This window comes from Balaenoptera physalus, assembly GCF_965194825.1.
Source record: "Balaenoptera physalus genome assembly, chromosome: 8".
Classification (NCBI taxonomy): domain Eukaryota; kingdom Metazoa; phylum Chordata; class Mammalia; order Artiodactyla; family Balaenopteridae; genus Balaenoptera; species Balaenoptera physalus.
The window spans coordinates 66,025,977-66,037,670 of record NC_138887.1 but is presented as its reverse complement, the minus strand read 5'-3'; the positions used below and the strand labels follow the sequence as shown (position 1 = coordinate 66,037,670).

Below are 11,694 nucleotides of genomic sequence, written 5' to 3'. Positions count from 1 at the left end.
CCACTTGATAGAATCACACCTGCCTGATCTCTGACACTGGTCATATTGATAAGTAGGAGAGGCAGCTACAGGCTCTCTTCTCGTGCTTCTTGATCTACTTCTCATACTTCTATTTTAACACTTACATTTTATACTATAATTATGTACAAGTCCATCTCCTGGTCCTCAAGGACAGGGCTGTGTTTTACTGATCAGAATGTCCCCAGGGCAGCAAAAAAGGCCTGGAATGTGCTATAGATTCTACAGATATTTATTGAAAACATAAATGAAAAGATAATGAGTTAGGTTTGGTTTCTTGAGTATGAATGTAGAGATATTAATTACACAGTTGAAAATATAGATCAGGATCACAGAGACGACGCACAGATACGGATGTAGGATTAATTTACATCACTGAGAAAGAATGTATACCAGAGGGGGGAAAAAGAAATGGACAAAGGTAAAGGAGGCAGGAAAAGAGAGAAAAAGCAGTCCCCAAACCGGGTGGAGAATCAGGAAAGAGTAGTTTTATATAAACTCAGAGAGGAAGATAGTCCAGATGGAGGAAGTTGTTAATGGCGTCAAGCAAAGCTGCTTCCTTCTCTATAAAATGTGGAATAAAACACCTAATACACAGGATTATGTTGAGGACTAAAAGGAATATGTGACAATTATTAAAACAATGCCAGGGACAAAATGGTGACTGAATAATTATTTCAAAATCAACTACAATGAAAATGGAGATGAGAAAATCAGATGTGGCAATTAGGAAGTAGATGGAGATGACCATTGTGAGAACAGCTTTATTAGAAAGGAGGGGATAGAAGCTAACTTTCTGTGGGGTAAGCAAAGAAAATGAAGTGAGAAAATAGAAAGCAAAAAGATACTTTCCTTTTAAGGACTGTACTGATGAGGGAGAGAGAGTTTGGTGGCCTCAGGGAGAGGCAGGCTTGAGTGGGAAATGTTTGAGTGGGAAATGTTTGGTTGTAGAACATGAGAATTTTGAGCACGTATGTGGCACAGGCAAAGTAGCCAATAAAGAAGAAGTATTAGACCAAGGGAGGACAGAAAAGAGGCTTTGACATAGCTGTACACTTAATGGAAAGTTAAGAGAAGTTACAAGAGTTCTCTCTTTTCCACAGGATGGGAAGTTTCCTGATAACATTCAGGGTGGTTTTGGGGTTTAAGAGAAGTCGTTAAATGTGTGACGTGGCCATGATAAGACTGCGAAAGGAAGCTGTTGAGGGATAAGTAAAAGCAGATTATTAAACTACTTAATTTAACCTTAAATTAAATTTATCTTAAATTATTAATAGTGTCTGTCTGTTGCTGTCTGCCGCTCTGATCTTGCCCATCTGACCCCAAGTCTTGCCTGCCACCTGCAGCGTGAGGCCCTCATCACTGAGGGTCCCTTTGTCCTGCTTGGAAAGCCAGATGAGTCAGGAGATGATCTCTTATTGACCAAAAGTCACAACGGAGCCCTGGGCACTGATAGCTGGTTCATGTTGGCCACAGGACCGAACCAAGCAGATGAATTTCCAGAGGGTCAAGCCAAATGAAAGATAACATTACCTGGATTCAGTTCACCAAATAATTTTTTTAAAGGTCATTTTCATTTAAATGATATAATCTAACCCTAGTGTTTTGAATATGAAGCTCCCAGTCTCCCAAAGATGACCCAAGGACTCTGACTCAAGGCTTCACAAAGTCTTTTACAACTTTAATTACAGGAAAGTAATTTTCATGTGCTTTGCTGCCTCCAGATCATTTCAGCTTTCAGTAAAAGCTCTGCCATGGGAGTCAGGGTTCCCAGCTCCACTACCCACCCTCCCAATCAACTTCAATCAGGGACCCTTATGGAAGAGACTTCATTGAATCCTTGAATTATGAAATAAGATAGGTCTATAAAGTGAATATGACCTGTGAGGAGTAACTTCTCCATTCAGATAGCCAAAGGGTCCCAGGCTCTTTCTCAGGTGCATGCGGACTTTGGTACACTGCCGCAAGCCCAGAGACTCAGCTTGCTTCCGTCGTCTTTAGCAGAGGCCAGCAACCACTCTGTCCCTTTGGCTTCTGGGCCCCCCACCATGGGTGGATGTAGAACCGGTACATTCTTCTCAACTCTTTCCACCTCCATCCCTTCTACCCACCCTCATCATCCTTTCTTTGCCCACACAATAGACAAGTGCCCTGGTATTCTTACATTTAAATGTGGAACTGCTTAACATTAAGGAAAGAGATGGGAGGTGGTCAATATAACAAATGGGTACGTTACAAATTTTAAGGTATCTCACAAAGTTTTTACAGGAAATATCCCTGACTCCCTGGGCGAGGTGGTAACTGGAAGCCTTTGGGTTTCAGCTCTGTTTTGACTCTCCCAAGGCTACATGGATGCCTAATGTCACCCAGCTCGTGGGCAGACCAGGCCCTTGCCCTCAGGTCCATCAGGCTCCAAAGCCCATGTCCACAACAGTTAAGCTACTCTGGTTCAAGTAGAGGTTGAAAACCTGCTGTGCTATGTTACCTTCATTTATGTGACAGGTACTATCTATATTTACTTGACAAGAATTACTCTTGAGGATGGAAAAATTTCCATAACTTTCACATCTTTTTCTTCCCCCATATTACTTGTAAACATGGCTGATAGGAATCCACCTATATGCTGGTGTGGGTCTCCTAAGCACTCTCACACAAAAGGCACATGGGTGCCTTCTGGCTTTGCAAGATGGGTAGATCTTCCATTGTCAGAGCAGCTAAAGGTTGTACTAGAAAGCCGTAGAATATTCCCATGGGCCTTCACTTTCTCTAGGTCCGACTATGTGACCTATCTATATGAGAGTGGGCAGGGGTAGGGAGAGGCTGGCAGATGTTATACCTTCCTCCTGTACCCAGAAGGACACTGGGTTGGCTCTATGTATTCAGTTTCTGTTTGCTGCTGTTATAAATTACAGAAATGTGGTAGCTTAAAACGATCCAAATGCATTATCTTTAGATTAGAAGTTCAACATGTGTCTCACTGGGATAAAATTAGGATGTCAGCAGGGCAGAGTTCCTTTCTGGTGACTCTGGGCAAGATTCTGTTTCCTTGCCTTTTCCAGCTTCTAGAGGCTGCCCCTGCTCCTTGACTCATGGCACCTTCCTCCAGTTTTAAAGCCAGCAGGGCAGTGTCTTTAAATCTCTGATTCTTCCGCATCCCTCCTCCACTTTTAAGAACCTTTGTGATTACATTGGCCCTACCTGGATAATCTAGGATAATCTCCCTCTTTTTAAGACCAACTGATTAGCAACCTTAATTCTACCAGCAACCTGAATTCCCCTTTCCCATGTAAGATAAAATATTTACAGGTTCTGGGAACTAAGACAGAAATACCTTTGGAGACCATTTCTCTGCCTACAACACTTTTTTAGGAATCACACATGAAGAATAGGCCAACCATTCCAGGAAGGCCAGAGACAAAATTAGGTGGTACATAAGGAAGCATTCTTGAAGCAGAAGCTTGAAGTCAAAACATCTCTCCTCTGTCTTCTTCTCCCCTCTGCTCCCCATCCATCCTCTCCACCCCTCTCCCATATATGAGACATTAAGGCAATATTCCAGCCAAGAGCAGTCTTACACAGGCAGAAATCCAGAGAGAAGAAAATAGGTCATTCAGTTGGAGGTGTACAGAGTTGCGAATTGCCTACCTGAAACCAGGGTAGAAAATTCGGAGCTTTCGTCTTTCTAATCTGTAAACTGGAGTTGCTCTTTGCCTATCAGGTTTGCAGAAGGACCCAGCAACATAACAGATGCGATGCACTCAACACACAGTCCTGTCACGTTCTGGACTACCTCATGAGTGCGGGGATGTTACTGGTTTCAGATCTGTACAAGGACCAAAAAAAAAGGTCTGTTTCTCCACAGTTTTTCAGAATTTTAGTTCTGAAAAGGAGACAGCAGGATTTAAATAGCTGGTTCATAAGCAATGAATTATAAAAGTTAATTAGTGACATTGGCCTAGGCTTATTGGTTAAGAACATCTTTATTTTATTCAAGCAGATACAAAAAATAAGGTTTACTACCATTTAAGAAAAGTTCCCTGGCAAAGGAAATTTGCCTAATCTTTAGAAAGGCCGCATATAGTAAAAATAGGTATTTATCATAATTCTTACTGGCAAGCACCTAAAATTAAATCCTGCAGAGTTAGTAATGATGTTAAAACCCATAATACTCTTTAATTATTAGAATATTTTACCTTTAGCAAATGCACTACAAGTTTCAAAACACTCAATTTACCTTGGTTCACTTTTAATGCATGCATAGTTCTTGCCCTAATCTCATTTCCAGTTGGCCCGTAAATTGATTTATTTATGCTACTTAGCCCTTGGGATTAATCAACTGTTGCAACTGTTTTGAATTTATCTAAATAAATAGGGCTTTCCTGATACAATTAGTCCAGATCTTATGAAGTAATATAGGATTTAATATGAAAAATGCATGTCTTCCTAGGAAAAGTCAGACTTTCCACAGTATAGTCTAATCAACGTTAGCCTCCTGCCTCAGCCCATTCAGCATTTACAGTATATGCATAATAGCAAACGATGCTACAGCTCCTAATCAGATAAAAGTTCTACTTAATATCTGTGCTCACAGATTTAGGATTTTTGAAGACAGCATAAGAATTTGCTACTATATTGCTAAATCCACTTGACAGAATAGAATCCTGCAGCAGGGATTTCACATACACTGAGCCATAAGCGAGTATCAGCTCCGCTAAACCAGCTTATCATTGCTGGTTGTCGCCTCTCCCTGTGTGTAACTGATGGAATGGACTTCTCTCTGTAAGTCTCAGATCATCTGAGCTGGACCTGTAACACGTGCTCAGCTTTTGTTTCCTAACCCAGGAATGTTCCAGTGTCGTGATGCAACTCTCCTGCGCTCCATCCAGAACATTCTATGTGTATTCACAAAAGAGATACACGGAACATTTGGCACATGCTGTGGGATCAGCACCCTAGACTGGAGGAGAGGAGGGGAGTGGGAATGGACATGCAGGGTCAAGGCTGCCTGCTTCCTGTTAGATCAGAATTCTTGGAGCTGTACCAGTGAGGGGGTGTTTTAAATCCATTTTGTTAGAAATTACTGACTTTATACTTAGGATCAAAGCTGAAATTGGATTCTCTCCACTGCATGGGAAATGGGTACAGTGCATTAGACGTTTCCACGGAAGGAGCGCCTTGGAACGCTTCCAATAGCTTCATACCCAGTCTTACAGAGCTGAATGCTAGAAAACGGTATGCATTACAGTGTAAAGCATTTAACTTTTTTTTTTTTTTTTTTTTTTTTGGCCACACCGCGTGGCATGCGGGATCTTAGTTCCCCTACCAGGGATCAAACCTGCACCCCCTGCCATGGAAGTACAGTCTTAACCACTGGACCACCCAGGAAATCCCTTTTTTAAACAGTGTAAAGCATTTAAATAATTTAAAATAACTTTTTGCAAATGATCAACATGAATATTGAGTTTGTTAACAAACTATATATTTTATTTTTGAGTTATTTGTAGTGAGGTGGAAGGACCTAGAGTCTGTCATACAGAGTGAAGTAAGTCAGAAAGAGAAAAACAAATACCATATGCTAAAAATTATCTTAATTTTTAAAATTCGGAATAGCTTGTCATCCAGAAAACCTTGAGACAACATGATAGTGACGATTATTTCATCTCTTGCCCTGTTGCTATACTTGAATTCTTACAAACATTCTATGTCTACATTTTGAACACATGTACACACATATGCATGTTCACACACACATAGAGTTTCTTGTGGTAACATTTCCCTCAGCGTTAAGTTTGTCATATAGAGAAAACTATCCAATTTTAAATAAAAGTAGGATGTGTAGGTAATTATTTTGAGATTTTCTTATCAGTGCCTGACAATTTTTGTAAACAATCTAAAAGATTACACCTAAAATACATTTATTTTTAATATAACAATTTGCCTCTAGCCAGTTCAGACTGAATTATTAACAAATTTTCCCTATTCTCTCCTATTTAAACTTACTTGATAATGAAATGTCATATTGTTGTCTTATTTTTAAAATTTTTTAATAACAACACAGGAAGATGAGAATCCTATTGCAGAGAGTTTCAGAAAAACAGCTCAGGTCAATAAGCTGATACATATTTTCCTGGGACCTAATTTGAAAACTTGTAACAAACAGGGAAAGTAAGGCTAAGAGACACAGACGAGTCACCAGTGTTACCCAGAAACCCGTGACAGGACCACGAAAGCACCTCTCGCCTCTGTGGTGCAGTCCTGCCCCCCTCTCAGCACTGCTGCCCTGTGCCCTTTGGTAGCTGATGAAATGGAAGAAGGTTCCTGTTCAAACCATGGTTACAGTTCCCTGATCTCTATAGTAACAATGAAAAGATAGGAAAGCAAGTTGACTCCATGGCAAGTTAACTAAGATGTTAGAAATTCTTCTGAGCTGATTAATCATCCTTCTGCTAATTGAACCTTCCTGTCTTTAATTTAAGAAATTCTGTTTGCGTCACACTATAAAAGTGAGATCCCAGACAGCAATGTCTCTCGAAATGAAACAAAAATAAATTACGGGAACACAAGGCATTCATGTAAAAGTTTACTATTTGTTAGTGTAAATTTGGAGCAGTGATGTTTGGTCAAATTCCCTGTCATATAAACAAGCAATTTGGGAAGAAATAGTATTTTATTTTCATCAAAATACTATTACATACAGGATCTGTTTACAATAAATTTTAAAAAACTGTCTACATTTGTTGGATAAAATATTGTTTGAAGTTGATGGAATTTCAGCTGGTGACTGATCATCATTTTGCTACATGGAGACTTGTTTTGGTAATAGCTTTACTGAGATATAATTCACATACCATACAATTCATCCATTTAAAGTCTACAATTCAATAGTTTTAGTATATTCACAGATGTGCAGCAATAACCACAGTCCGTTTTAGATAATTTTCATCACCCAAAAAGAAACCCCTGTATCCTTTATTTACCACTCTCACAATTGTCTCCCAACACCCCCTATCCCCAAACCCCAGCCCTAGCCAAGCATTAATCTACTTTCTGTCTCTATAAATTTGCCTATTCTGGGCATTTCATATAAATCAAATAATATAATATTTGGTTGTTTGTGACTGTCTTCTTTCATTACCATAATGTTTTCAAGGTTTATCCATGTTGTAACATGTATCAGAACTTCATTCTTTTTATGGCTAAATAATATTCCCCTGTACTTATATTCCACATTTTATTTAACCATTCATCAGTTGATGGACATTTAGGTTGTTTCCACCTTTTGGCTATCATGAATAATGATTACAATGAACATTCTTGTACAACTTTTTGTGTGGACGTGTTTTTATTTCTCTTGGTTATATAACTAGGAATGGAATTGCTGAATAAAATAAGTGTTGTTTAAGTTTGTGAGGAATGGCCAGAATATTTTTCAAAGTGGCTATAGCATTTTACATTACATGGAAATTTAATTTATCAGAATTTGACCCTGTCATTAGTTGCCGCTTCAGTGTTATGAATTGGCACTTAGTCTAACATATATTAAGGTTACATGTCTGGTCACCTCAATTATCAAAACTCCAACAAATCAGAAATCAGATGAGAAGGTGTGTGTGTAGCGGGGAGGGATCCCTGAGGGGCCAAAACCAATACTAAATAGTCTACTCACTAAAATTCATATCTATATCTACCCCCAGAAAAATCCTGTAAGTTCTCACTCTTAGTAAATTTACTCTTTGGGCTAGTTACAAAAGCTTCTTTTCCTGATTTCCTGAACTCTTAAATATTAGAAGAAGAAAATTAGAAAATTGGTGAGAGTTTCTGGAGACCAGATTATTGATGGCAGCAAGAAAAGGTAGCTAAATATCTCTTGGTGAGAAAAGGAACTGAACACAGAAACGTGAAGGAAAACCTAAGGCCTCTAAACACTGAGAACTGTTTCATTTCAGGGGAAATGTCCCTATAGACCTGTAATTACTCTAAGATGTCACTGTATTGTATCATTGGTGCAATTATTGATACTTAGATTTACAGTCTTCAGTAATCAAAAAAGGATACAATCATACCATTAATAAAATGTGGAAGTTTTCAATAATGATTTGAAGGGTTACATCCAAAATGATGCAATTTTTGAAAGCTCACCTGTTAAAATCATAGACTCTCAGGGCTGGATGAGACCTTAATGATCGTCTCCTACTTAATGTGATGCCACAGAACAATCTAATAGGGGGATTACAGAGAGAACTGGTCGTAGGTTTGTAGGTCTGTGAACTTGAGCACAGAATAGTAAATTTGGATCTTACTTTCATCATACATGAAGTTCCGGATCTGAAATGGATAATACACTAAGCTTCTTTTAGATTGTTTAGTCTAAAAAACTTATTTATTATTATTTATTTAACCTCATCCTCACAAGGAAGGCTCTATGAAGGATTAGGAATATTCTAATTTCCCAAAAGAAAAGAACAAGATACTTAGAGAACCTGGAGAATGTTTTTGAACTAAAGAAACAGTCATTCAGGAAGCATTAAATATCTAAGTGTCAAGCTTTGTGATAGGCTCTTGAGACAGAAAGATGAATGAGTGAAGCCTAGTTCTTTCCCTCAAGGGTATGCAAACCATTTATCATGTAACTATCACTGTAGATGACAGAAGTTATACAGAGGTAATAAGGCTGACAGTAGATCTCATTTATTGGTCATTTACTATGGACTAGGAATTGCACTAAGTGCTTTATACTTTCATAATTTAATTCTTATCACTTTGTGAGTCAGACACTATTACTATCCTCAGGCACAGAGAAGTCAAGTAAGTTGCCAAAGATCAAAGAGCTAGTGGTCTGGTTCTGATTCCAGAGGGAAAGCAATAGGAAGAGAACAATTAGATTGGGGGTGGGAGGTCAGCTGGACATTCAACACATTTAGTCCTTTTCTTTCCTAAGCCCTTCTGGCAGCATGTGATAAGGATGTATTCTACTATTGTGTAAAAGTTCAGTTTGCTAGTAATAGAAAATATGTTAGGTGTTTTAAGCAGAAAAGAATTTAATACAAAAAATTAGAAAATAATTTAATACAGGGAATAAGGTATTTACAAAATTGTTACAAGAGCTGAAGGATCAGGTTCTGGACTGGGCCTTCAAGAATGATTCCCAGAACCGCACAGTAGACGTGACCTGCCAAGAGAATTACAACTTCTGGGAGAGAATTCAAGAGTCAACTCCTGACTCCAGAATCACCCTTGGCTTAGCTGTGATCCGAGACCAAGAGACCCACCATTGCCACTGTTGGACCCAGAGTCAGTGCACCCACAAAATTAGCGTCTCACACACTGGGCCTCACTCCTCCATTAACTCAATTCTGAACATAAGTGCCATTTGAGACCATCCGATCGGCAGGACCGAAATCACATCTGGAATCCTCACTTCGAACCCATCTGGGATTTTTTATTTTTATTTTCAGCCTCTGCTTGTTAGAAGGAAGTCGAATCAGACGTTTAAAAGAGCCAATCCAGCATATCCACCATAACCAAGAAAGAATTCCTGGACAAACTCCACAGCCCTCGACAGTATTTCATTCCAATATTTAAAAAATCCTTGTGGTTTCCTTCACTGTTCTTGATGGGTCTTCCCACATTTCAAAATGCATTTCTTTTTAAACATGCAGTATCATTACAACTTCAATTTTGTTTGTTGTTGCTGTTGTTTTGTTTCTATGTATAAATGGACAAGCAAGAAACATTTTAAATAGAAGTATCTATTTGGTGGTTCATCCTCTAAATTTAACTTGAAAGTTACAGTATTTTTTTAAAAGAGTAAGCGTTTTCTAATGTTCTTTTTTCCCACACAAGCTGTCATTTTGTCCATAGAATTATTATTTGTATTTGAATCTAGCAAGCCACCTGAATATTTATGATGTTCGTGATGTTTATGAGGTCTGGGGAGAAACAAATGGAGGAAGTTCCAGCTTCCTTATGCTCCCTTTCTGTGCAGGACATTCCCACAGTGTTGACATTCACTTTCTTAATCTATCCTCAGGACCCCCGTTGCAATGCCCGATGTTACTGGGGTTACAAATTCCATCAGCAGTGCCCCCCCTTAGAGATCACTGGATATCACTAAGATCCTTCACTAATCAACCCATATTCTTGTCCTTTGACAATTTCACTTCCTTGACCCAACACACAAACACACATCTCTGTTGAGTAGAAAACTGAACTCGTACAAAAGGTAGATCGCTCACCAGCCCATCTTTACGGAGTTTCTGAATTGCTATTTCAATAGTGCATGCAAAGGAAAGCTAGGTTTCCCCAAATCAAATGAAATCTTGATGAACTCCTATAATTTATTTCGGACTTTTAAATCTGTAATAGCATATCTTCAAAAACTATGAAAAGAAAAATATATTCTGTAGAAAATGTTAATGAAATAAGGCTTATGCATCGTCCCTAAAATTTGGAAAGAATATCATAATTCAAAGCAGAATACCTGAAAATGCGGATAGACAATACACTTTTTAGCAATGTCCGCTTTACCTCTTATTTATCTAAACTGCTAATTTTTTTCCTGATTTGTAAAAACTTGTGTCATTTAAAGAAAATATCCTGGAGTACCCCTTACACCCAAACTCTGCTGTTATGTAGAAGGTAATGAGGCTGCAAATATGCTGTTTTTCCATAGCCTATTTCTTGTTTTCCAGCTTTACAGGGCAATTTTAGGTACTTGTGCTTGCAGCCAGAGTCACTATATGCTTCTGATCTTTTCTAAATGTCAACTACCATAAAAGAAAATAAATAACAGGACAGTGTGCCATTTTCATCACTTTAAAAACCACTTAATCACTATCTTAAGTCCCAGGCTCTGGGTGCTGCTAAAAAAAATTTAGTGCCCTAAGAAACAGGCCAAGATCACACGCTAACCGAATATTCCTATGACTGAACATACCATTAGGTACTTACGAACCTGGTTCTCTCCCCATTCTGGATGGGATTAAGATGCATAAATAAAATTGTGTGTGTGTGTGTGTGTGTGTGTGTGTGTGTGAATCTGTGCATGTATGTGTGTTTGGGGGGGTGGGTGGGTATTTTTTACTTGGCCAATCTCATCCAGTAACAAAAAAAAGATGTGTAATCCCTTTTGACAGCAAGACTAACCAGGAGACATGATGGGTTTCAGTCCTGGTCTCCTCTAACCTGACCTACGTAACCATGGGAAAGCTCCTGATGCCTGCGGGATCCACACTTTTTCACAGGTAAAAGAGGAGTTAAAATAAATGCTAAGATTCTATGTGTCTATAACTGAATATGACAGAACACCTTTAACTCAAAATACAGTATTTGAAAGGTTTCTTAGAGGAATCTACCGGAGCTGCAGGTTTAGCTATTATATGGTCCCTAACTGCTTGACTTGATGTTTTATATTTTCAGTCTTCTATAATGCTTTTTCAATTCAATAGGCTACAAATATTATAATTTGAAATCTACAAAAGAAAACATACTTGGAGAATAGTGGGAAGTGTACAATTCTTACTAAATTCTATCTTGTTGCATTTTCTGAAATACCTAAAATAGCCATTAATAATCACAAGGGCTCCTTTCCTTATTATACTCATTTCGGTTTTTGAGAAACAAAGTAACTCACTGGGTTACCTCAGTCATAATTTCCCTACATATGATTGCAGTTTT

General features: G+C 38.5%; 1 long non-coding RNA gene across 2 annotated transcripts in view; it reads right to left on the bottom strand.

The window, feature by feature from the left end:
* The window catches only part of LOC309665579, a 227,053-nt gene that overhangs the window by 30,815 nt on the left and 184,544 nt on the right, over positions 1–11,694 (bottom strand). The gene's annotated exons all lie outside the window — the stretch shown is intronic.